Here is a 27713-nt window from a genome sequence, read left to right as displayed (position 1 = left end):
ACAACGAACAGGTTTTTCCCTTTTATGCATAATGCAATCCTCCTTTTAAGTTGGTGGATTCCTGTCATCCAGTTTTGCTGAGGCACAGCTGACTTGCTGTGTATAACCAGTAATAAAGCTAAAAAAATTGAGAGCCCCAACTAGCGTGGCTGGGTTATTTGCAATTACAAATGACCACAATTCTCAAATTTGGTGGGCAAAACATTGGTTTTAGCAAGAGGTTTCTCAGCTGATCTAGGCAGAGATTTTTAAGCCTGATGTCATTCTTTGTTTCTTCATAACTGCAGAAGATTTAAAGAGTTTGTCCAATTTACATTTACCCTGGAAAAGAGATTGGAGAAATCGCATAAGTCTTACATAAAGCAAAGAAAAATTGGGTCTTAACCAAATTTTTAAAGCATTTTTGTCCACCACTTAAGGTAGAATTTTCATTTATTTCTGTTGTTGCTACCCATTAACTCCAATTTCTGACACATATCCTGAAGAAAACCATATCTATTCAAGATCCCATGCCTTATGTTGCTGAAACTGCTGAAAAATTCTCTGCTGCAAGAAAGGAGAAAGCTGATTTCCAGGTTTTTAAAAGACAAACAACAGTCAAACAAATTCCCAAACAAATAGATTGTGATGCCTCTGAAAATATAGAAGTTAAACCATCTCTGTCTCAGATGCCAGATTCCTGTAGTGTTATAACCATGACAGTTTATCTTTCTACACTGCACCACTGTGAGAAGATCATTGGTGCTGTGTGTGTATCAAATTCCCCCAAAACTACAATCTTGTCTTCTTTATCTAATAACCAGCCAGCTGAGGCCATGCTTGGCTGCTGTTGACATCAGTGATTCGGCTGAAAGAGTTAAACAAACAGTTAAATGCCCGAAAGTGCTCACCCATGGCAAAACATCCCACCAGTCATAATTACTTTAGCTTTACCAGAGCAGAAACAGGGTCAGAAACTTGTCCCATATCATTCCCATCCTGCTAATGATGAGTTCAGTGAAGATGGCAGCTTCTGACTCTAAATGCAGAATAGAAATGAAACAGATACCTAGACACCCAAGGGTTTTTTATCAGACTGTTTGTCTTGTAGTAATGGTTCTCATATCTATACTACACTCTGGTAAGACCACACCCAGACTACTGCATCCAGCCCTGGACTCATCAATGGAGGAAAGGCATGGAGCTGTTAGAGCAGGTCAAGAGAAAAGCCACAAAAGTGATCAGGGGGCTGGAGTACATCTCCTGTGAGGAAAGGCTGAGAGGTTTTTCAGTCTGGAGAAGAAAAGGTTTTAAAAAGACCTTATTGCAGCCTTCCAGTAAAAGGGGGCTTACAAGGAAGATTGAGAGAGACATTTGAGAAGGGCATGTAGTGCAGCACAAGTAGAAATGGAGTTTCTGAAATAGGGCAGGTTTAGATTAGATATTAAGAAGAAATTATTTCCTGTGAGAGTGGTGAGACACTGGCACAGAGGAAGGCAGGAAGGCAGGGAGGGAGGCAGGGAGGGAGGGAGGCAGGGAGGAAGGGAGGGAGGACGGAAGGGAGGAAGGGAGGAAGGGAGGGAGGAAGGGAGGAAGGGAGGAAGGGAGGAAGGGAGGAAGGGAGGAAGGGAGGAAGGGAGGAAGGGAGGAAGGGAGGAAGGGAGGAAGGGAGGAAGGGAGGAAGGGAGGAAGGGAGGAAGGGAGGAAGGGAGGAAGGGAGGAAGGGAGGAAGGGAGGAAGGGAGGAAGGGAGGAAGGGAGGAAGGAAGGAAGGAAGGAAGGAAGGAAGGAAGGAAGGAAGGAAGGAAGGAAGGAAGGAAGGAAGGAAGGAAGGAAGGAAGGAAGGAAGGAAGGAAGGAAGGAAGGAAGGAAGGAAGGAAGGAAGGAAGGAAGGAAGGAAGGAAGGAAGGAAGGAAGGAAGGAAGGAAGGAAGGAAGGAAGGAAGGGATTTGTGGGGTGGGAAAGGCCTGGATCGGCTCCCGCTGTGGCTTTTGAGGTTTTAGTGAATTAAAGCAACAAATTGTCCATTTGAGTGAAACCCAGCCTGCAAATCCCAGTCCCGGGGGATCCCGAGCCAAAATCCCAGCGGCAGAAAAATCAATTTTTCTTCGAGCAAATCCAACGAATTCCGGAGCTTTTCCCCTCCCCTTGGCAAAACCCTTTTCTCCCTGCTTTTATTTGGTTTCTTTTTTTTGGCTCAGCTGTTCCCGATCTCTTTTCTGAGGGGTTGGGATGAGGAGATTGGGCCGGGATTTAGGGAGAGAGGGACGTGCTCCCTGCCAGGTTTTTTCTGGGAAAAAAAACCTGGAATCCAGAGGTAAAATCTGGTATTTTGATAATGAAAGCGCAGCCCTTTTCCAGAGAATTCCTCCGGCCTAATTGGATCTGCTTTCCCTGTTGCCGTGCGCTCTTTGTTTGGTTATTTATGGAAAACATCTGTCCGAGGCCTGGTGGCTCCCTGAGCTGGGAATTCAGGGAAAATCTTGGGAATTTTCTTGGGGAAAAACATCCAAATCCCGGGCACCCTCTGGGGGGGACAGGAGCCCCCAGCAGGGCAGGGAAAAACCCCAATTCTGTGGGAAAAAATGGAATTTTCTGGGCTGGAAAAGAAATTTTCCTCCCCCCCGAGCAGTGCTGGGATAAAGGCAGGGATGGATTTTCCAGGTGAAAAACGGGATTGGTCCCAGCACTGCCTCAGCTGTGATTAATCTGAGTAATTAATCCAATTAATGAATTAGTTCATCCTGGGGGTGGGACATGGGGGAGGCTGAGCTCTTCCAGGCCGGTGGCATCATGGCTTTGGAGGTTTCCATCCTCTCCAGCGGATTTCATGGATTTGGGGAAGTTTTTCCTCCCTTTTCCCACTCCCGGGCTGGAGCTGAGGGAATTGGAGCCGAATTCCAGAGGGAATCTCCCGATTCCTGGGATCCGGCCCCAGCTGCGGGCACAGCCCAGCTGCAAATCCCGGGATTTGCGGGCTGGGAAAGGGCCGGGATCCCTGGAATTCCCAGGATTTGGGGTTCAGCGGTGGCAGCTGGAAATCAGCTGGATCCTACCTGGAGCAATCCCGGCACAGCCCTCCCTGCGCCCGGCACAGCCCGAGATCCCAAACCCTGCTGGCTTTTCGGGGAATTTTTGGAAGTCCAAAGAAGCGATGTCCAAATGCTGGGAGGAATTTCAATGGATTTCCCCCATTTCGGTGGGAATTTCTCTGGATTTCCCCCATTTCACTGGGAATTTCATTGGATTTTCCCCATTTCACTGGGAATTTCTCTGGATTTCCCATTTCACTGGGAATTTCACTGATTTCCCCCATTTCAGAGGGAATTTCAATGGATTTCCCCCAGGTTGCAGCAGGAATCTCTTCCCCTCCCCTCTCCCGTTCCATCCTCCCTTTCCCTCTGTCCCAGGGTCCCCAATTCCCTTTTCCTGTCTCCTCTCCCCATTTTCCCAGGATCCTGATGGCATTCCCGGGGCTGTATCCATGCCTTTGTGCTCAGGCCGAGCTTCCCGAGCTGGCGCTGCTGGGAACAGCAGCTCCAAGGGCTTTGGCAGTATCCAATTTGGGATGAGAACCCCAAAATTTGGGACTGGAACCCCAAAAATTTGGGCCGAGAACCCCAAAAATTTGGCTCAAAACCCCCCAAAAAACTACAGAGTCTAGGACCCCGAAACCCCGAGTCTAGAACCCCAACTTCTGAGCCCAGAACCCCGAAACCCGAGTCGAGAAACCCGAAACCTGAGTCTGGAACCTCAAAATGCTGTGTCTGGAACCCCAGAACTCCGAGTCTAGAAGCAAAAAACCTGAGTTTGTAACCTCGAAAATTCTGCGTCTAAAAGCCCAAAAATTTGGGATGAGGAGGGTGAGGGTAGGAACCCAAAACTTTGGGCCTGGAACCCCAAAAATTTGGGCCTGGAACCCCCCAAAATTGGGATGAGAACCCCAAAAATTTGCAATGAGAAGGGTTCGGGTAGGATGCCCAAAAATTTGGGATGAGAACACCAAAAATTTGGGATGAGAAACCCAAAAATTTGGGATGAGAAGGGTTAGGGTAGGAACCCCAAAAATTTGGGCCTAGAACTCCAAAGAATTGGGCCTGGAACCACAAAAAATGAAGATAAAAACCCCAAAAATTTGGGCCGAGAACCCTAAAAATTAGGGCCTGCAACCCCAAAAATTTGGGATGCCTGGAACCCCCAAAATTTAAGATAAAAACACCAAAAATTTAAGTTAGGAACCCCAAAAAATTTGGCCCGGACCCCCCCCAAAAACTACAGAGTCTAGAACCCAAACACCGAGTCTAGAACCCAAACATAGAACCCCGAAAACCGAACCTAGAACCCCAAAACCCGAACCTAGAACCCCAAAACCCGAACCTAGAACCCCAAGTTCCGAGTCTAGAACCCGAACCTAGAACCCCAGTTTCCGAGTCTAGAACCCGAACCTAGAACCCCAAAACCCGAACCTAGAACCCCAAGTTCCGAGTCTAGAACCCGAACCTAGAACCCCAAGTTCCGAGTCTAGAACCCGAACCTAGAACCCCAGTTTCCGAGTCTAGAACCTGAACCTAGAACCCCAAGTTCCGAGTCTAGAACCCGAACCTAGAACCCCAAGTTCCGAGTCTAGAACCCGAACCTAGAACCCCAAGTTCCGAGTCTAGAACCCGAACCTAGAACCCCAGTTTCCGAGTCTAGAACCCCAAAGTTCTGAGTCTGGAACCCCGAAATCCGAGTCTAGAACCCGAACCTAGAACCCCAAGTTCCGAGTCTAGAACCCGAACCTAGAACCCCAAGTTCCGAGTCTAGAACCCGAACCTAGAACCCCAAGTTCCGAGTCTAGAACCCGAACCTAGAACCCCAAGTTCCGAGTCTAGAACCCGAACCTAGAACCCCAAGTTCCGAGTCTAGAACCCCAAGTTCCGAGTCTAGAACCCCAAAGTTCTGAGTCTGGAACCCGAACCTAGAACCCCAAGTTCCGAGTCTAGAACCCGAACCTAGAACCCCAAGTTCCGAGTCTAGAACCCCAAAGTTCTGAGTCTGGAACCCCGAAATCCGAGTCTAGAACCCGAACCTAGAACCCCAGTTTCCGAGTCTAGAACCCGAACCTAGAACCCCGAAATCCGAGTCTAGAACCCGAACCTAGAACCCCAAGTTCCGAGTCTAGAACCCAAACCTAGAACCCCGAAAACCGAACCTAGAACCCCAAAACCCGATCCTAGAACCCGAAACCCGAACCTAGAACCCCAAGTTCCGAGTCTAGAACCCGAACCTAGAACCCCAGTTTCCGAGTCTAGAACCCCAAAGTTCTGAGTCTGGAACCCCGAAATCCGAGTCTAGAACCCGAACCTAGAACCCCAGTTTCCGAGTCTAGAACCCGAACCTAGAACCCCAAGTTCCGAGTCTAGAACCCGAACCTAGAACCCCAAGTTCCGAGTCTAGAACCCGAACCTAGAACCCCAAGTTCCGAGTCTAGAACCCCAAAGTTCTGAGTCTGGAACCCCGAAATCCGAGTCTAGAACCCGAACCTAGAACCCCAAGTTCCGAGTCTAGAACCCGAACCTAGAACCCCAAGTTCCGAGTCTAGAACCCGAACCTAGAACCCCAAGTTCCGAGTCTAGAACCCCAAAGTTCTGAGTCTGGAACCCCGAAATCCGAGTCTAGAACCCCAAGTTCCGAGTCTAGAACCCGAACCTAGAACCCCAAGTTCCGAGTCTAGAACCCCAAAGTTCTGAGTCTGGAACCCCGAAATCCGAGTCTAGAACCCGAACCTAGAACCCCAGTTTCCGAGTCTAGAACCCGAACCTAGAACCCCGAAATCCGAGTCTAGAACCCGAACCTAGAACCCCAAGTTCCGAGTCTAGAACCCAAACCTAGAACCCCGAAAACCGAACCTAGAACCCCAAAACCCGAACCTAGAACCCCGAAACCCGAACCTAGAACCCCAAGTTCCGAGTCTAGAACCCGAACATAGAACCCCAGTTTCCGAGTCTAGAACCCCAAAGTTCTGAGTCTGGAACCCCGAAATCCGAGTCTAGAACCCGAACCTAGAACCCCAAGTTCCGAGTCTAGAACCCGAACCTAGAACCCCAAGTTCCGAGTCTAGAACCCGAACCTAGAACCCCAGTTTCCGAGTCTAGAACCCGAACCTAGAACCCCAGTTTCCGAGTCTAGAACCCGAACCTAGAACCCCGAAATCCGAGTCTAGAACCCGAACCTAGAACCCCAAAATCCGAGTCTAGAACCCGAACCTAGAACCCCAAGTTCCGAGTCTAGAACCCGAACCTAGAACCCCAGTTTCCGAGTCTAGAACCCCAAAGTTCTGAGTCTGGAACCCCGAAATCCGAGTCTAGAACCCGAACCTAGAACCCCAAGTTCCGAGTCTAGAATCCAAACCTAGAACCCCAGTTTCCGAGTCTAGAACCCCAAAGTTCTGAGTCTGGAACCCCGAAATCCGAGTCTAGAACCCGAACCTAGAACCCCAAGTTCCGAGTCTAGAACCCGAACCTAGAACCCCAAGTTCCGAGTCTAGAACCCCAAAGTTCTGAGTCTGGAACCCCGAAATCCGAGTCTAGAACCCGAACCTAGAACCCCAAGTTCCGAGTCTAGAATCCAAACCTAGAACCCCAGTTTCCGAGTCTAGAACCCCAAAGTTCTGAGTCTGGAACCCCGAAATCCGAGTCTAGAACCTGAACATAGAACCCCAGTTTCTGAGTCTAGAACCCGAACCTAGAACCCCAGTTTCTGAGTCTAGAACCCCAAAGTTCTGAGTCTGGAACCCCGAAATCCGAGTCTAGAACCCGAGCCTAGAACCAAAACCGCGAGTCTAGAACCCCGAAACCCGAGCCTAGAACCCCAAAACCCGAGTCCAGAACCCCAAGTTCTGAGTATTGAACCCCAAAACCCGAGTCTAGAACCCCAAGTTCTGTGTCTAGAACCCCATAACCCCCAAGTCTGGAACCCCAAAACCTGAGAATGGAACCTCGAAAATTCTGAGTCTGGAACCTCAAAATGCTGTGTCTGGAACCTCAGAACTCCGAGTCTAGAACCAAAAAACTGAGAATGTAACCTCGAAAATTCTGTGTGTAAAAGCCCAAAAATTTGGGATGAGGAGGGTGAGGGTAGGAACCCAAAAAATTGGACCTGGAACCCCAAAAAATTGGGATGAGAACCCCAAAAATTTGGGATGAGAAGGGTTCGGGTAGGATGCCCAAAAATTTGGGATGAGAACCCCCAAAATTTGGGCCTGGAACCTCAAAAAATTGGGATAAGAGCTCCAAAAATTTGCATTGAGAAGGATTCGGGCAGGATGCCCAAAAATTGGGATGAGAACACCAAAAATTTGGGATGAGGAGGGTTAGGGTAGGAACTCAAAACTTTGGGCCTGGAACACCAAACATTTGGGATGAGAAGGGTTAGGGTAGGAATCCCAAAAATTTGGGCCTGGAACCCCAAAAATTTGGGCCTGGAACCCCAAAAATTTGGGATGAGAACACCAAAAATTTGGGCCTGGAACACAAAAAAATTTGGGATGAGAAGGGTTAGGGTAGGAACCCCAAAAATTTTGGGCCTGGAACCTCTAAACAGAGTCAAGAACCCCAAAAACCAGAGAAGGAAGGAAGGAAGGAAGGGAGGGAGGGAGGGAGGGAGGGAGGGAGGGAGGGAGGGAGGGAGGGAGGGAGGGAGGGAGGGAGGGAGGGAGGGAGGGAGGGAGGGAGGGAGGGAGGGAGGGAGGGAGGGAGGGAGGGAGGGAGGGAGGGAGGAAGGAAGGAAGGAAGGAAGGAAGGAAGGAAGGAAGGAAGGAAGGAAGGAAGGAAGGAAGGAAGGAAGGAAGGAAGGAAGGAAGGAAGGAAGGAAGGAAGGAAGGAAGGAAGGAAGGAAGGAAGGAAGGAAGGAAGGAAGGAAGGAAGGAAGGAAGGAAGGAAGGAAGGAAGGAAGGAAGGAAGGAAGGAAGGAAGGAAGGAAGGAAGGAAGGAAGGAAGGAAGGAAGGAAGGAAGGAAGGAAGGAAGGAAGGAAGGAAGGAAGGAAGGAAGGAAGGAAGGAAGGAAGGAAGGAAGGAAGGAAGGAAGGAAGGAAGGAAGGAAGGAAGGAAGGAAGGAAGGAAGGAAGGAAGGAAGGAAGGAAGGAAGGAAGGAAGGAAGGAAGGAAGGAAGGAAGGAAGGAAGGAAGGAAGGAAGGAGGAAGGAAGGTATCCCTGCTAATGGCAGGGAGGCTGGAACAAGATGATCTTCAAAGGTCCCTTCCCACCCATTCTATGATTCTATGCTTCTATACCTGATCAGCAGGCACCAAACCCAGTGCCTAGAAAAAAGTCAAATTGTCACCATGCTCAATCAGTACAGCTTGCTCCTGTAAAGCCACTTTGGAGCAATTTTGTATCTACCACACAGCTAAAAAGGCTTAAGAGCATTTTTATCAACCAAAAGCCTTGTTTGTGAAGTAGAAAATTAAATGGACCAGATTGTTTTTGTTCCAGATGCAGCAGGTACAGCTGTTATTTGATCTTGGCATGTTCTTTTCAAGCCTGGATATGTCAAAGTGGTGACTTTTTTGCTTTATTTGTTTATTTGCAAAGAGCCCTGTTAAATATATCCACTGCTTTATTTGTGTGTAATTTCAAAATGTTCAAATACCTTAGTTTTTACTCCTTCTCTCACTGCAGCATGGGAAACTACAGAAAGCTAGCTTCACTCCTGGAATATCAAGCAGGAACAGTCCACATCTGGGTCTGACTTCTTTTGATGACATTCAAGAAATTCCATTGCTCGAGGAGTTCTGTGAGGAAGACAAAAGTCAACATTACACAATGCCTTGGTCTGGATGTCTTGGACCAGAGGACCTAGTCAAAAATACTGCCTTTGTTACATACAACATACTCAGAGCCCTTGAGCTCCACTGAATATTGGACTGACAGGGGTGACACAGGTGCATCTCCTCTAAAAATCTCAAGCCTGAAAGCAACTACAGCCAGTTTGGCCTCAAAAACAGTATAAATCAAAGCAAACTCATAGAGACATCAGCTCTGCTGCTCATTATTACAGTAATACAACCCTAGAAACAAATTTCAAATTTGCCTTTAATGGAGTATTTATAAAGAGCTAAATCTCATTCGAGTGGTGTAAGAACATCTTGATAATAGCCTCTATACATTCTATAGGATGAAAACACCTGATTAAATATGTTACATAAACATGATCTTAGCTTTGTGGTTTATCCATTGCAGTACTGAGAAAGTGCTATGCAAAAATACACTTTAAATATTTCATTAACCTTCTTAACTCTGACCCAGCTTCATGATACATGCTGAAAAACTAACAATGTATTTTACATAGCAAATATATGTCTCTGTCCCAATAATTTCTGAGCAGAGAATAAATAAATGTCGATTTTCCAGCTGTACCAGCTGAGGAAATTATAGACCCTCCTCAGTAAAACACTTAGCATCTTGTTAATTTGAATAGCTCTGAGGGAAAGCTTCAAGCAGAATAAATGACCCTTTCCTTTAACGAGAAGTAAGGGGCAGCAAATGAGCAAATTTGCATATGGAAAATACTTACTATTCACCAGTACTAAATGTTTCCTGTTCAAACTGGCAACAGAGGAAAATCTAATTCTCTAGAATGTTTTATTGAGGAGCTAGAAAGTTAATGGGAGCAGGAAGATACTACCACGTTTACCTCAGGAAATAAGCTAAAGTCAGCATTGATAATTCTGCTGAAGTGCTCCCAATTTCCATATTAAAGAGGTTCTTATTTGCTTGCTTAAATCCACATCTAAATGAGACAGGTCTGAAGAGGTTTCAGGATTAATGCTGGCAGATTCTAATAATTCAAACAAGTTTTCAGGATCTTTTAAATCATACATAATAACTATAAGGTCAAAGAATAACTTAACCAAGACTCTTAAGTGTCTATGATTTTTGTTACTGCCCATTTACCTTGTGACAACTGAGAAAGGCTCAGTTTCACAGAAGAGGATCACAGTTTTCCCAAAAACAGACTTTCTCAGATATTTTGTGAAGGCCACTCAGATATTAAAGATGTTAGTGCATTAAAGTAATCCATATCTTTGGAAAATCTTAGCCACAAGGGAACTGGCTTCTCAGCAATGCTGCAAGCTGTATGAGATAACCAGCTTGGCTTTAGTTTTCTGGCTAGCTCATAAGGCAGCCCCTTCTGAAAACAAGCTATGAAAATACAGTCTGCTTGAAGTATTGCAAGAGGCTGTACCATTGGGGAAGTAGAAAATTCTTATATTCCCCTCACTGCATGACAAAATACAACTGATAGTGCTCAGGTGTCCTCTTTAAGCAACCTCAGAGAAACTGCCTCACCATTTTGGCAGCCATCCAGAGTGTGTATTTTGTGTCCAAAGTTGACGGAAAAAATTCATAGAGGCAAATGATTTTACAGGAAGACTGACACACAAAAAAAGCAGTTGGAGTATTTTTAACAGAAGCAAATGTTTCATACTGTTTTACCTTCAAAGGCCTGGCTGCAGCTCTTGTTTAGTTTTAGTACAAGTTTTTTGTACTTGGCTAGATCCCAGTGTATGATTTGCAGAACATAATCTGCCTTTCCTGTACCTATGGGTTTTTTGGTAGCTCAGGATTAACATCCACTGAAAAAAGCATTTTTGAGATCTCAAGGCAGCATTTTCAACTGCACTCACCAAAATCTGTGTTAATAGGATCAATAGCAGTGTGTGGGTTATATGACCCAGGGAATAGCTCATCTTGAGCACCTCATCAGTCATTAGCAGTCACTGAAAAAGCCATAGGATTCCAACAGCGACTGCGAGTAGATATGAAATTTAATTGCAGCCAGAATTAAGTGTTTTATATTGGAGAGATTTTGTTTAAACAACTCTGTAAATGGCATAAAGCTGGCCCATTACAGCTAAATAGCTGTTTCACATGGAGCACTGCATGTAAAAAACATCACAAAAGAAACCTTATCAATCTCTACAACTGAAAGGAGGTTGTAGTGAGGTGGGGGTGAGTCCCTTCTCCCAGGTACAAAGTGACAGGAGGAAACGGCCTCAAGTTGTCCCAGGGGAGTTTTAGATTGGATATTAGGAATTTTATTTTTTTTTTAACCTAAAGGGTTAAAAAGACATGTAGATGTGACATTTGTACATGGCTTAGTGTTAGGCATGGCAGTGCTGGGTTAATGGGTAGACTCATTGATTTTTTTCCCACCTTAATTATGATTCTGCAAAAGTAAATTCTCTTCCTCTCAGCTGCTCGGGTTCCCTCCACAGTGCGTGTTGGCTGCCCTAATCCAGCGATGCACAGCAGCCACAAATCCACTCGGATGACCAATGTGACATGAACAGCAAGAACACGGCAGCAAGAATGTGTTGTCTGAAAGTCTGACTCAGAAAAAGAGGGCATGTATGCATGTGTAAGGGGTGTGAAGAAAATCCGTACCTTGGTTTAAGAGCTGTGCATTTACATGCAAAGTTGAATAAGGAGTTGGAAATTCCACTATGACTACATCATCACTGTTCCCCCTGTCATGTGTCAGCAGAAGCATACCACTGCACTGGACAGACAGTATGGCCTTGGTGGAGAAGAATGAAGCTGTGAATGGAGTGCAAAGAAAATATCTTCATGTCATCCACACCTCTGATTTTTATTTGAGCATTGTCTTTACCCCCATCCTGCATTCCACAAAAGCTTTATATTGTGCTCTCAGTAAGGGAACTGTTCCACACTGACTATCCAGCCTAAATCACACAAGACCTGACAGCTCCCCAAAGCCTGCCTATAGTTTCTGGGTGACACCGAAGAGACAAACTCTTTAGGCCACTGTCCCTTTCAGTGCAAGAGCATGGGCCATGAGGTGAAGTTAGGAAAGACCAGGTGTGAAACAAGCAACAAGAGATGGCTCTTCATTTAATGGTTTGTCCATTGTCCCTTTTGTCCCTGTGTTTTAGGGACAGGGATTAGTCCAACTCTGAAACACCGTCAAAGCACTCCCTCAGAAACTAAGAAGGATGAAAAAGAGAGAAGGCAGAGAAAAGGAAAAATCAAAGGACTGGGAACAGTAGCTGAAAAGAAAGAAAGACATGGCAACAAATGGTTAAAAAATTAAAAGTAAGGAACTGCAGAGGGGCAAAGCGCAAAGGACTAACCCAGCACTTCCAGCACTCTGGTGAACTGCTGGAACAGTATTGCTCTTCTGTCCGGGGGAAGAAGGACAAATGAAAAGAAACCTCGGAAATTTGGGGATCAGTGAAGCTCAAACCTGTTAACTGACTGGCTTGGCCATGGACAGAAGGAAGTAGGTGAGGAGGTCCAACATTGCAGTGGAGTCTTAGTTGAGACAAAGGAAAATAAAAAGGTGAGAGGAAAAGCGCAGGTGCAGGAAGAAATTCTATGAGAGCAGAAAGATGGAACACAAACTGATAAGCCTTATCTAAATATGTGATAGCCCTCATCTAGCAGAAAACACATAATTCTGCTTATGAGCTGCTCTATGAACATATTTCTGTAATAGAACTATAGAACCATAATTAAATGGTTTGTGTTGGAAGGGACCTTTGAAGAACCTCTAGTCCAAACCCCCTGCAATGGGTAGGGACATCTCCCACTAGACCAGGTTGCTAAAAGCCCCCTCCAACCTGGCCTTGAACACTTCCAGAGAGGGGGCATCCACAACCTCTCTGGACAACCTGTTCCTGTGCTTCACCACACATACTGTAAAAAAATGCACTGCCTGAGTGGGATTTTTTCGCTTTTTGTCCACAGTGATGAGAGACTCTAGCTCAGATATAAACTGAACGTGGGATACGAGGCTAAATAAAATCAGTGAAGAAAACAGGAAGAGAGGAAGAAATATCATTCTCAGGACAGAACATTTGGCTAATAACTCTCCTGGATATAGGGAGTGAAGGCACAAAACCACGTGGATGATGACTGGATTCTCTCTGCATCTGTTTTCAGCAGAGCTTGACACTGTTACCAGTACAGTTCTGGGAGGGCTGAGAAGTCAGGGATCCTGACCGGGATCAGGGCTGTCTGTGCTGTATATGCCAGCAGGTTTTATTTCTCAAGTCTGAACACAAAAAACAAGAAGAGACAGTAAACAGAGAGTGGCACATTAAAAGAAAATAGTAGGTTAAGGAAGGAACACCTATCTATCTTGTCACTGACATTTGGAAGACATCTATCACCCTGGTTTCTAAATCCCAAACAAATTTACAGAGGAACCATGTATTTCTGTCTGCTCTTCTGGAATGACAGTGATAGGTCAACTGAGTCTTGAATAGATGATGTATAGAGGCATATCCTTCCTTTTCCAGAATTTGGAGCTCTTACTGAGTCAGCTGGATGGAGGAAGACTAGTTTGTGGCATAAATTTAAGTGCAAGAACACAGACTTTCTGCCATGTACCAGTTAGACACTTTTTCAGTTGTTTTTTTAAGTACAGGAGTTCTTCATCTAATATAGAATTCATGATTGTCTTGGGGAATCCTATCCAGATCCCACAAGGAATGCATTGTTCTAACTGGGTGGGGACAATACCTTTCTATTGGTATCAGTATTGGACATTCCCACTAGGATGTAAGTTGGAGGCCCTGTTTTGGCCCCCACCATACTTGGATAGCACATCTTATTCACTGGGAGTTACAGTCTTTGCAAATGCATTCCAAATTCTGCTTGATTTAATCAGTGCAATTTTCTCTTTCCTAATGGACTGGCCTTTCCCTCTGCAAGCCAGGAATAATTCAGCTGCAGAAAGAGCAGGGAGGGCTCACTGGTACCACAGCAAACCTTCCACCAATCTGCTTTTCACAGTATTTGTTCCCAATTCCTTAACAGCAGCCTCTCTTCTCAAGGCCCAGTTCAGTGAACTTGAAGGCCTGTCACTTCTCACAGCCACCTCACTGCTCTTGTAAATACAGGCTCCTTATAAACTCTCTGTCACTGCAGTGACAAACTGCAACCTTCAACTCAGACTGATGGAAAATTTATATCATCACAAAGCTCCCTCTTACCTCTTTTTGTCATCTCCAGGACCTCCCAGACAAAGGTTGTGGCAGAACTGCTTTTAACAGGCTTCAAGGATGGGAGGAGTTTGTCCCAGACCAGTCCCCACATCTTGACTTTCCACCCCCACCTTCAGCCAGAATTTAATAAATTTGACTCTTTTCCAAGAACAAAAACAAAGGCAAGAATATTGCCTTTAATCTCCATGTCTTGCTTTCAGTGTCAGTAAAGGAAGGGTAATAAAACACATTTGCATGGCTCTGAGGGGGATTGTGAGGGATAAATTAGTCTGTAACATATCTATAATTGCTCAAAATGCAATAATGAAAAGTATGAACAGCATGTGAAAAAGGGAACACCTTTACACCCAAGTAATGCTGAGCTGAAGCCTTACAGCAAGACTCATTTTAAGAATAAGTGTGTACTGAGCTCACTTTTAATGCTGATGTGAACACTGTATTGAGAAAAGCGGGGAGAAGCCACCACCTGTGAGATGTGCCATCCACATTGGCCTAAAGTGCTTCCTTTACTTGGAAGGAAAATAACTAATTGTGGAAGTCCACGCAGTGCCTACCTGACATGACTTGTGAGACGTAAGCAGTTATCAGGAAACCTGTTGTACTACTATAAAACAACACAAACTGTGCACTGGGTCTATGACCAGATGTGAAAGAGTCCATGGGACTATGCAAAGGACATTAAAAGAGGCACTATCAGCAACCCAGATCTTAAAACAATATGACTCATATTTCATTACCATGAAATTTGCTTAAAAATCTCACCATTACCTATAGGTAGCAATCATGGAGAGGGGTTCTCCTTCCCCCTAACTTCTGAGCCCTGAATTCAGAAGTCCTTTCTTTGCAAATCTGAACACTAGAAACCTTCCAAAGAAATAAATATAAGTTGAATTTCTGACATAATCACTAAATTTCAGAAGCTGGGCTTAATGTAGAATGCAAAGGATTATAAATGTTAACAACAGAGCTATCAGCTTGACAAAGTATCCTCTGCTCTTGGCAAAGGCTTCCTACAGGTGGCAAGTTTGATCTCTGGTGTCTGTGTCTTGCAAGGCACAGAAAGGGAGAGACTGGGGGAAGGGCACCTGTCACAACATGATCCCTCAGGTGCAGCAAGGACTATTGCTAAGGTATAAAGGCTGAATTGACCTCTGCTGATTTGCTGAGAAAGTGACTTCAGGAATGGGTATGGCTTCTATCTGTCTTCACATTTTTGAGTCATTAGACAGCAAGGCTGTGAATCAATTGTTTTCGTGCTATATGGAGAGCAATATTTACAGAACCCAGAAATAGACTGAGGAGGGGAGACACCCCACCAGTATGAAAGTCAAAGTGCCTAGCAGCTTTCAAAATTATGGTTTAAAGTACCTGCAGTCACATCTGGAGAGCAAAGCAGAACATGTATTCTCCTCCCCCTTCCTCCTCCTTTCCATGTGAAAGGTATGGCTCTGTGATGTACTGTCCAAGGACTAAGGTCATGTTCGCTTTGATCTGATAGCAAATTGTATAATGATAGCTGGTTGGCATTCAAAGAAAAACCTGCTAGCTTGAACTTGTGGTTTATCATCAGAAGTGGAAACAAGGATTACTTCTTTTCAGGGACACACCAAATGAAGGACAATTTGCAGGAGACAAATTCCAGGCAACTGGTCCATTGTGCAGACACAACTTAATAAATTCCAGCTTTTAATACAGCTTCCAGCTGCCTCTCAGACAGGAAATTCTGATTGTTGTGAGGTGGCATAGGCTTGAATCCCAGTAAGACCCAGTATCTATTCCTACTCCTGCTACAAGGTTGCTTCTCAGTGGCTTATTAGTTTCTAGAGGGAAACTGAAGATCTTAAACTTAGGTCAAATAAATTCCAGGGCATATCACCTTTGGCAAGCTTCTTTATGGAGATAATAGTGTTCACTCCTTAGCTTTATGAGGCTATTTGAGATGTTATTACAACTATAGTACTTTGACCATGTAAATGCTACGTTGTCATAATATTCTCTCCTTCGCTCTGTTATGTTTAAAACAGGACTTTGAGATTTATAGGTGTCTCAGTCATCCTTCTTTCCTGGGTGTCAAAGACATCAGGAAATCATGCTCGCCTGTGACAAAGGCTTGTGAGTCAATATTAAATACAGCTGAGGGTGTGACTCCTTGTTATTACATCACTAGGAGAACAGGTAATGTAGCTAGAAGCCACAGATCAAGGATACATAATATATCACCTACTTTTTGGGTACCAATGGCACTCACAGAGTCATCTTCTCGGAAAAGCTGGCCCTCTGACACTGTTGAGTATATTTCAGAGCCAATGTTATGAAAAAAACATTATTTCCTCTTTCAGAGGCAGATTTTTACTGCAAATAAATATGCTTCGAATTGTGTCATCTTCAGAACTGTAACTCATATTTTACTGCTTGGAATAAAAATGTTATTTTCAGCATTAATAACTTAACTAAGTCAAAGTGTTCATTTACATTTTGACTACAAGCTCTTCCCAATGCCAGTATAGAACTCCTATGCAACCCCTTGGATGTCATCAGAAATTTTGATAAATAAAAAAAAAATCCATTAAAAGCTTACTTAGGAATCCTGATTTTTAAATGTTTCAAGTCTTTCTCACCGTTTGAAACTCCCTAAAGCCTTAAATCTAGATCACTCTCTTTCTTCCTGAGCAGAAGTCCTGCTGCCTTTCTTAGTCATATTGAAAGGCTGAAATCTCACAAATTAATTTAAGAATGGAGCAAAAAGCAGTGGAGTATTCTGTTTCACATTTGTGAAATACATAAGTGAGATGTTCAGCCACTGGGGAGGGAGGAGGGCTGGCAGATAAATCACAGTGGAAATTCAGTAACTGTGTTTGTCTTTTAAAATAGGCTTGCTATAGTTTCAAAAGACATTATTTATAGAGCACCACATGCAGTAAGAGTTTAACAGGCAAGGCAGACAGAAGGTATCAGTCCCAAAGCATGGTTCAATATCAGTCACTGGACACCAGAGACCCACTGTTTTCATATCCCTGAACTCCCACTCTTGCGGAACATTCCACCTCTCATTGACTTTACTGACAGACTTTGGAGCCACATCAGGAACTGGAACAGGGAACTCTAGTCCAACTGAAAAAGTAACACTGCAAAAAAAGGCTGGATAAACATCAGCCATATTCTTCAGTCAGGTAAGCTCCCTGGTTAGATTCTTCACGCAGCAGCACAAGTGCTGCAAGAACAAGGGTGGTGCAGGAGGAAAGGGTGGCCATAGTGGGAGAAAAAGAGGAGGCTCATGGTATCTGTTTAAGCAAATAGGGTGGTTATTAAACTGGTCCTCTGATGCCTTCACCCCAGTGGTTTGAAGGCAGGCTTCACTTTGGACATGGTGAGTCACTCCTTTTGCTAAATGGCACTATTCACAGCAAAGAAACCCTAGGGTTGTCCCCTGTACTTGTGATCTTTGTGGGAGCCTGGAGTCATGTTAGCCATGTGAGAAACACAGCAACCCTTTGGAAAGGTCAATTTATTTGAATACCTGCTGACTGTGGAGGAAAAAGGCATGAAAGTCACACCATAACAGCTCAAAAAGTTGAAAGCAAAGAAAAGAATCTCAGTCCCATAACAGCAAAAATGTAATGTCTCCATAGCCCTTGCTATGCCAAATGATATGATAATGCTCAGATATCTTCTTTAAGTTACCAAAGGGAAGCTACCTCACCATTTTGGGATCATAGCTAGATATTCACATGTTCTGATCAGTGGAATTGTTTAATTACACAGAGTTGCTTCCACATGATGCTGTGCAAACTTCACTTACAATCATCAAAGCTTCTTATTTTCCTGTGCTACAGCAAATGCCCTTGCTGCTTCCTAGGGCTCAGAGAAGTGTCAGCACAGCTCTAAGGCAGAACATGTGACTCCTGAGACTCGTGTCCTGCATGGAACCAAAGTTCTGTCAAAAGCCCCTGTACTCACGGCAAAATCCTCTTCATAATTAACATTTATGTAACGACTCCTTCTCGGGCCAAACATATGTTTACATTCCTCCAGTCTGTTTTTTTTAAGAGAGTGCTGGCCAGATGTTTTTGCTAGAGCACTGGAATTAGGTCTTTGTTTTCAGCTCTCCTCTATCTACCCGTGCAATGTCTCTAAGGGGACAAATGCTCCCACACATCCCTTTGTTTACCAAAGAACATGGATGCATTCTGCTTTCCTTGAGAGTATGTATCAGGGGGAAGTGACAGAGAGCCTGTGGAGTGACTGAGTCATCCTACCTCCCCCACCAAAGGAGTATGGGTTTGGTGTAGAAAAGAGATCTGAGGATCTTTGAGGAACAATGCCCAAAAATCGTGTCTCACCTAAAGAGGTAACAGATCTTTGGAGTGTGCTGCAAAGTGCACCAGTGGCCCTGACTTAAGGAAAGGCAAGATTTCTGCCTCACCCTCTAATCTGCAGGGCCCTTCATGTTTTTGTGCCTCCTGTCTTGGTGTTTCTTGTCTGTAAAGTGGATGAGCTATTATAATCTTCACCCCCTGTGACTACAGAATACATCTCACAGACATCTGAAAGATGGAAGCTGGTAAAAGAGTAAGGTGTAGTCCAGTTGGCTTTTGAGTAACTCCTCATTGCAAGCTCTCCTTCAGAATGGCTCACAGCCCCAAGATTATCTAACTTAATTTTCACCAGAACCCCAGTTTTGGGAATTACTGCCTAAGGGTTCTCATGTTCTACTGTGATTTCTGAATGCAAGTTTTTAACAGGCAACCATCCATGCAAGGGAAGCAGTCCTCTGAAAGGATGAGCTAAACTTTCTAGGAAACAAAATTATCTGGATTAGAGAAACACCAAGGGATGTGGCAATTTAGAAAAGTTTGGCAGGTAGATGTTTCTTCCAAAACTATGAAATGTTATATCTAGGAATGAGGCAGCTTCATAATAAAATTCTTGAAGGAAAAAAAAGTAATTTCTAAAGACAGAAAAGGCTGACAGAAAAGTAAATCCAGTAGCTGTCTGCACACTGCCCTCTCATACATAGGACAGTGTTACTCCAAAGTTGAGCTGGGCTGTCTACAGAAAAGTGAATTGGGACAGCAGCTGCCACATGAACTAATTTAATGAATATCCCCCTCACCTGACTAGCAGGAATTTGAACTGAAATTTAAAACAGTAAAGCTTTGCAGGAGGGTAGCAATGTCTTTCCTCAAGGAATTTCTCTGGATTCAGTCCTCACTGCTTCAGGAAAAATCAGTTTTACCTTTCTGTAATGGGACTGTTTTGAAAGCCACATCTGATTTCATCAGAGGTTTTCTAATTGGGCTTTTCATAAGTTTTTCATAAGAGTTTCTTTGCTTAAGGATGTGCATCTGAGAATGACAGACTTCTGCCCTAAAATTTCTACAAGAAAGTATCTGCTTAGTAAGACACTGAAGTTCTATCAAACACACGCAGTGTGCAGTACTATATCAGTCTAGATTTTGTAAGCACTAATGATGTTTACTCAGTTGATGTTTGTTTCTGTCTAATAAAGAATTTATCCCCATCATAATATTATACCTCTAACCTCATCAAAACCCTTTTTATGCAAATGGGCACATAGAAATTAAAAAGTGGTGGGTTTTAACATCTTGACAATGCAAAATATTCACTCCAGTTGAAACACCTTGAGATTTCATTTGCCATAAAAGACTGGATTCCCAAATGAACAGAACTGTAGGGAATGATGTTACTCTCTTTCAGTAAGAACATCAGAGTTCGGTCAAAGGACCCCACTGATTTCAATATATAAGTAGCTTTCTTCAAAATTTTCATGTCACTGATAATCACTTTCTCTAGATTTTGTTGCTTTCAGTAACCCACAACTTTAAAATTATGCTCTTCTGTTCTGTTAAAATACGTGAACTAATCTCTGGTAAACCACCATATTTGATTTAGTTGAATATGTTTTGGTAACATTTTAAGCTAGCACAGTTAGTTCATGTGCCAAGTATTACATTTTTTCATTCCCCACAAAATCAGGACAAACTGTACGTCTCCTGCTGTGTCCGAAGCCGATTTGGCTAACTTTCAGCTATGCTAATTAAGAATTCAGCAATCCTATTTTTATCTGATTTTAAAATACTACAGACACACTGGCAATTGTACTTGTTTTGATGCAAAATTACTTTAATGAGAAAAAAGTTCAGTAGTTAATTTTATGCTATTCATTTTCACATCCATGCACAGATACTTGCTATAATGCTGAGAGCTGCCAATCAATTACAAAGACTTATCCACTTTCAGGATAAGGTTTAAGAATAGAGATTTGGATAAACTTCACTAAAGGGAATATCATGGAACAGAGAAGGAGGTAAAAAGAAAGGAAATACCAACGAGAAGGTTTAAAGGTCTCTCTTGAACAAAACTGGCTACAATATCAAGAAGTTTTGGTTTGAAAAGAATGTTTCTAATGCTTCTAAAAACCTTGGTTAGCTATTTAAAAATCTATTTACTAAATAAAGTTTATTAGCATTAATCACTTCAGCCAATGAGCTGTAAAATATTGTGAACCAAAAAAAAAAAAAAAAGTGAATAATGTAATGTTCTAAGAGTAAAAAGGTTTTGTTAATTTGAAAATAAAAGGATTAAGATCAGGCAGGCACTAAATTTCCAGCACCAGCTCCCTACTCTTCACCTACACAATTTCTATTCTGCATTAGTAATGCTGGCCATACTCATAGCTTAGAGGGACAAAACCTATTCTGTTTGAAGTCAGTGGGCATTTTGCCATAGATTCAATAGGATGGATAGGAACAGAATTTGTCATGTGAAAGCATGCTGCCATGTGATGAAATATGGACTCACAAAGTATTTGATATGTGGTTTTACCTGCCCACACTACTGTTTTCTTTACAACTGTTCTTAGCAAAATATTCTTTTAGGCATCTGATCTTTCAGGTCAACAAGATGTTACACAAACTACTTATCTCCTCCTCTTTCCTCCAGCTGTGTTATCTGAGTAAGTTCAATGCATCTGATATCCATTTTTTCTCTATATCATTCACCGGTTTTTTGGTTGTGAGGGTTAAAAGACACATGTGCCCAGAATGTTCATCATCATCTTGCTTTTGTAGTTCTTCCTAGGTTTCAGCTGCTATTGCAATGCACAAAGTCTTTAGCAATGAACAGACTCTCTTCAAGAATATTAGAAGTGAATGCCAACACATGCAGGGCTACTGTTTGACTTGAGAATATCCCAGTGCAGTTTGAGATACTATAATACTTTCTTCTGGATCATAATTCCCTCTTTACTCCTCTGGTAGCAAGCCCTGTCAACATGTCTGGATTTCCATTGAAAAGGGATGATGTATGAGAGGCAAAGGCAAGCTTAACTGATTACTGAAAGCACACAGAAGTGGTCCAAAGAGAAGAACTGGGTGGGTGGATGCCTCAAAAACACAGATCCTCTACTACCCTTTCCTCCTGCCTTCAGAAAAAAAAGTGACCAGTAAAAACCATGGTGATTTTGTGATCTACAGAAAGTGAGTTTTTTGGCTTGCAACCATTTGCCAGTGAAGAGATCCACATCAAACAGCTTTCAGCACATTGGGTGACTTATGATCTGAAGTTTGTTGCCAGATTCACTTGTAGCTTTAAACATATATGGATTTACTGGGAGGTTACCAAGGACATTTTGCACTTCTTGTAGCCCCTCTCCCTCTCCACTGGTGTAGTGCTAGCAATTCCCACGTTCTCAGCATATCATCTCATCCACTCTTTGGCATCTCAACACTAACCACAAGAAGTGGGGAGTTGTAGAGAAAGCTCAACCTGAGTCAGGACTGTGAGTATGCATTCTCCTGCATTTGGCCCCCCACTGTGGGACCTCCTCAAGGCCATTGATCTGTCAGAAAGGTGGGTGTCCAACACAGAGTTGTGAAGGGAGTGCTGTGTCCCTAATATTAACATCTGGCCTGCATCTGTCCCTGGTTTCAGTGGAGAAGACAAACAAAACATACAATCCAATCACTTCTAGAAAAGTGGCTGAAGCGCATTGTCAAGACAAGCCTGCTGCGCCACTGCTACTAAGAAAGTATTGCTTTTTGAGTTCTAAGAAATGAAACTAGGAAACACAGGATGACAGAGAAGGTGAGAACATTCATTCCAATATTACTCACAATTCTTTGCTTCTCAGATCCTGAGAAATAAAACAATTTTAAATTCATATTATTTTTTTATGCATTTCCTCAATTTTACTAAATAGAAAGCACTTTCATTTGTACTTGTGTGTACTGGAATGAATTAGGACAAATCCTCTACGGATTTTAAGATTCAGAATAGCTTATACACCATCAGAATGTTAGGAGGCATTCAGTTAATGTTCTTTTCAGTGCAGTAGTTTGATTTAATCAGCATGAAGTCTGCCCACATGTAAATGCAGTCACTGACCCCTGAAGCACAGAGCCAAACACTGATAGCCTGACTCACTCCAGTGGGCAAGACTCAGATTTCACATAAAGACCAGGGAGTGGGACCTACCCATACAAGGCTTGAAACCAAGTCATTGGCATAAATGGATTTATTTGCTTGAGGAAGAAAACCAGGATTTACTTTTACTGCACAGACCTGATCATGAGAATACTTTTCACACGTAGGTTTTCTTCTGGGTGAGAAGCCCCATTCAAGTCAGCATTGGCAGGCCCCAGCTATTTACTCTCTATAGTTGGCATTGCCAGCATCAACATTTTTGTTTCAGCTCCACATCAAAATTCATGTGGGTGTAAAGCTTTCCCAGACACAGAGCATGAGCACATGATCCTCAACATTAATGAGGGAATTGATTAAGCTCTGCTGCACGTATATGTGTGCAAGAGTGTGAGCATAAGCACCAATTTTAGCTTGGCAGCAGTGATTGTTCTATTGATACCCTGCCTGTTTGTTTGCTTATAACTTTCCTTAAAAATATTCCTTTAGATCTGGAGTGTGTTCTGCTTGCTTTTGACTCAAGGGTGACTGAAGGAAATGATAGGGGCTGCTTCCAAGTTACAGGAGCCCAAAAGGAATGCACTTCCTCCTGTACTTGCTCTCCTGGCTTGGTGTTTGTGAGCTGGCAGGGGACTGAAATGAATGACAGTGCCCTCTCAGAGGTGCCCAGAGAAGGATTCTTATCAAATGCTGTGTCCTGCCAAGTCTCACAAACACTGTCTGCCTGCAGTAATGGGGAGAAGCATTTGGCAGCAAGGCCCTAGGTTTTGGACATCAAACTAGGGGGAAGGGACAAGTGACACCAGCACATATGGGGCCACTTTTTCTCCTGTATGATAGATGGTCTCCAGAAATTTTGGGGAAGTGTATAGGTGCACTTACCATGCTGGTGAGGCTGTGTTGTAAGGTTTGCTTTTCCTTGTTCAGTATCTGAGTTACTGTGAGAGTGCCCACTGCTGAGAGAGGATGTGTAAAAAACCACAGTAGGAAGGAGCAGAAACAGGAGTGCATTAGGCATGTTTGCTGATGGGCAGTGCATGGCAGACACAGAGGACAGCAAGCCTCTTGCTCCTCGGAGGTGTCAGTGTTTGACACATCCACTAGGAAGTGTGAACAAAATGTAAGGGAGCTTGTTTCCTTTCTCTCTCACGCTCAAAGACATTTACTATGTGCATTTGTCAGGCAGGTAGGAATCCTGCTTACAGCATTAATGACACAATCAATCTTGCAGTGTGCAAGATTCATGTTAGGACAAGGAGAGAAAGGTGTTAGAACACACAAGAGAATTCAGAAGCATTATATTTGTTTTCCACCTCTACTTAGATACTCTCATGAGGCATGGGAGCTCCTACCCAGATATCCTGCTCCTAAGTGAATACAGTAAAATTAGTTCTGATTGCTCCCCTCCTGTGCAATGGTAATGACTCACTTTTGTCCCTTCTTACGTGCTTTTCTCGTGTCAGAATTAGGTTAGCTTTTGGACAGATGCTTTATTTGTTGACAAAGTCAGCTTCTTTTCAGGGAACAGCACCGCAAGGGACATTGACTACTAGATAACAAGAGCTGCATGAGAAGGTGACACAAGCTGCAGAGCTAAGAATGCTGTGTATGAGGAAGGAAGTTGGATGTTTGCTTTACAGAGAGAGGCACAAAAGAGGAAATGCAAAATAAACAAAAGAAACATGAAAGCTGTCACTATTTCCAGAAAGAGAGAAGAGAATTGGGAAAGATATCTCTGATTCACTATGAACTTGAGGAAGTTGTCTTTGCAAGGAGTGAGCTGGAACAGATTTCAGGATTGATAGATTTGGAATAGATGCAAGTACAGTGTGGAGCTTGAAGAAACACAGGTGATATAAGAGGAATGCAGAGCAAGAGTTTAATGTCCCTGATTCAACGGGAAAATCCTGGATAGGCTCAGGGTGGATACTTGGATGGATAGGGATAATGAAACAGGAATGAACATGAAATAATGATCATTAGGAAAGGAAGGAGCTGGGTTCTAAAAGCATAAAGGATCAGAAACTGGATACAAGTGAAGCAAAAGGAAAACCTCTGAACAAGCACATTTGGAGTAGTGAAGAGGTGTATCACTTTAAAAAGCATCCTAACTCCACTGTGTTTCATGACTATTTTGAAAATTTTATTGGGAAGCTGGTGTTTTCTATTTCCTACAGTCTATTCTACATCTTATGTTTACTCAAACGGATGCTGAATTCCTGGGGCGGACATCAAAACCACCTTCCTTGAAAAGCTGGGGGAAATACTATAACCCTTAACAGCAAATTAAACCACAGTGGTCCTTTAAACGGGTCATGTGAAACACCTGGATTGTAACTTGTTTCCAAATAATTTATACAACACTAACAGGGCATTTCCCAACCTTATACAAAGCAAAGTGGCTTTGCTGCCTTTGCTTTTCCTCCACATTGCCTCCTTGCCCCATCACTTCTACCTTCCCCTTCAGCTGTTCCAATGCCCAGCCCTATTTCAAACTTACTCCCTCTCTTCAACTTCTCTTCACTAGCCTCCTTAGCTTTCCAAATTATGGTTGATAGGGATTTTTTTTGTTGCTGCTAGCAGATATGACCTCAAATCCTTAGTAATGTGCCTGCAAAAGTTTATCAGCATATGCTCAGCTTTGTTCGTCACCAGTTTTGTGCCTCAGATGGGCTGATTTCTAATTGACCTGAAATTCAGCCAAAACATCTGGCTTAGATCTGAAGCTGATTAATAGTGTCCCAACCCATGGCTCTTCTAACAGTGTACAGTAGCATGAAGCAAGAAGGGAGGGCATGGATGCCAGCAGCACTGGGAACACCAAATCACAGTGGTGGACTGCAGGCATTACAGTGTAACAGGCACCTCACAGAGTGGAAATGACACTGTTGCAAGAAAATGATATACATAATAAATTACATAGGTCATGCTGAGGCTAGGTTTTCCGTACTATACAACACGCATGGGAAGAAACAGATCTGTTAGCTTGTCCTTCCAGGATAGCTGAATACCAGTGAAATACTGTCAGTTTTGGGGAACTTGTGAATGCAAGATACAGTATTTTCACAGGAGCTAGATCCAGATTCTGGAAGAACTTTTCACAAGAGAAAAGAATGTTGTTTAGGTTTGCTGCTTCACTAAATATAGGACTCCTATCTCTGCAGTAGTTTCTCTCTAGATGTGCACTCCTTTCTCCTTTCAATCTCAAGCACACCCAGGCACACAAACAAAAACAAATGAGTTATAAACTAATCAAACTTGTTTTCTTCAGGTTGGGAAGGAAAAGAGATAATATTTTGATTTCAATTTCCAAATCTTTGGGAGGTGCTCAGATATTATCTATCACAGTGTTTCAAGCTTCTTGCTGTAATGGTATCAAGTGTCTCCCAAGCAATTAAAAAGCAACAATTATCAAAATACATTTTTCCATCAGTTCTCTCACCCGTTTCTGCTTAGAAACAAGCAATACAAGCAGATTTTTTAACTGCGGAGTAAAACCATGAGCTTTCTGTGAGCAAGAAGAGCTGAAAAAAAGGGAAAAACTATTTTTGGTTTTGGACCTCTGAGATCAAGGTCACTTTTTGTTCCCTTAGGAATGAGAATTTGTCCAAATCTGGTCTCAGTAACTCCTAGAGTCACAAGCTTCCTCTGTTTGCATAGTTTCACTGTTCCTGGAGAAAGTGACGGGCATCATCAGAGAAGAACTGTTGGAGCCTAATTTACTCAGGCCAATTCCATGGAATGTCTCCAAACAGTAGCTTGAAATGGGGTGATTAAATCCAGGTCCTAGCTGAAGTTAGCATGAAAAATACCAATGTGTGTTGCTGTATCAGTAGCCTATAGCAGCCCCTGTGTTTTCATGGTGCACAGCTTTATGCTAAAGCTGTCTTGTGCCAGAGTCTGCTGCCGTATACATCAGTGATTTATTTCCCCAGCATGGATATTTGGGACTTCAGAAGGAGCCAAGAAATACAAATACAACAGTATCCTCAAAGAGCTTGGCATTATGAAGAAAACAAGCTCTACATGTTGCAAGCCTTCCTTACACACACACACACACACACACACACACACACAAATGGCATTTTTTGGGTTCTGCTTTCACCACATGTTCTTCCTCTGACACCAATTTTCCTTAAGCATCATAAACAGACAATCCTACTTACACATCCTGTCAAGCAGACAGCACTGAGTATTATTTGTATACTGTTTCTCTTTAAGTTGCCCAATAAATACTTCAGTGGCTTCATGGATGGGGGACAGCTCCTCAAGGAGGCACTTCTGGGAGAGGAAGAGCTGTGTCTGCTGGAATCCTGTGGTTTTGTGTGCTTTTCACTGCTGTGTGTTTGGGGAGGAGGAGAAGAGCCCTGTTGCAAGGAGTAATGGAAGTTGCAGATAGCTGGGAGGGAGGCTGGGACGGCACTTCGGCAATGGGCGGCGGGAGGTAAGGACGCCAAGTAGCTGCTCCTCAGTGTGTGTCACTGGGATAAACGTAACCACATTTACGGCTGGAGGAACCAGCCTGCCAGAAGGCACCTTAAGGAACACTTGGTAATTTTTATGAACAGTAACCAAGTAACTTCTTACAAAATCCCAGGCTGTCAAGGACAGAGCCACCCAATAAGCCCAAGAGGCATTAGCTGACTACCAGAACAGTGGGAGGCTAATCATGAAAGACCTAAAAACCACCAGTGTTTTCGTGCTGGCCGTGATGTACGTTCGAGAAATTTTTGGCGAGCTTTCAAATAAAAATAACTCCGAAGAGAAGCCCGATCGCAACAACCAGCAGGCTGCGAACCCCTCGCTGCGTAAGAACAGATTTTTTTTTTTTTTTTCCCTTTGAGCTTTCTCTAGCCTAAGGTGATGCCAAAGGAGTTTCCACAAAAACTTTACAGGCTGACAATTACAAAACTACTTCATGGGCGGAGACACCCCCTGCTCGCTCCACGGAGACTTTACCGGCGCTGAACCCGAACAGGGGCTCACCGAATCTCCCGAGAGAAGCCTGTCCAGAGGAACAGGAGCCTGCCTCACCCCCGCAAGGGGAAGGGAGCCCGGGGCAGGGGAGGCTGCCCAAGGGCCGGGGATCCCGGGGGAAGCGATCCCGGCCTGAGGAGCGCCTCCCGCCCCCTGCCCTCGCCCCCGGCGCTCAGGGGGCGGTGCGTGTCACGCGGGCGGGGCGCCGAGCGGTCACGTGACGCGGGAGAGGCCCGGCAAGGCCCGAGGAGGAGCTCGGCCGCCGCCATTTTCCTGCGGCGCCCAGTGCGTGTCCCTGTCCC

The 27713-nt window shown here is 43.8% G+C and overlaps 1 long non-coding RNA gene across 1 annotated transcript; it reads right to left on the bottom strand.

Moving 5' to 3' along the window:
• Positions 1-10: 10 nt before the first annotated feature.
• Positions 11-27665, bottom strand: LOC131574681 (uncharacterized). Its single transcript, XR_009276561.1, has 3 exons — positions 27421-27665; positions 8610-8751; positions 11-321 (listed from the first exon to the last, which is right to left on the bottom strand). It is a non-coding gene; the product is annotated as an uncharacterized LOC131574681 (long non-coding RNA).
• Positions 27666-27713: the final 48 nt, after the last annotated feature.

The sequence above is a fragment of the Poecile atricapillus genome, chromosome 1 (genome assembly GCF_030490865.1).
Source record: "Poecile atricapillus isolate bPoeAtr1 chromosome 1, bPoeAtr1.hap1, whole genome shotgun sequence".
NCBI lineage: Eukaryota > Metazoa > Chordata > Aves > Passeriformes > Paridae > Poecile > Poecile atricapillus.
This window is presented reverse-complemented; position numbering and strand designations above follow the sequence as displayed.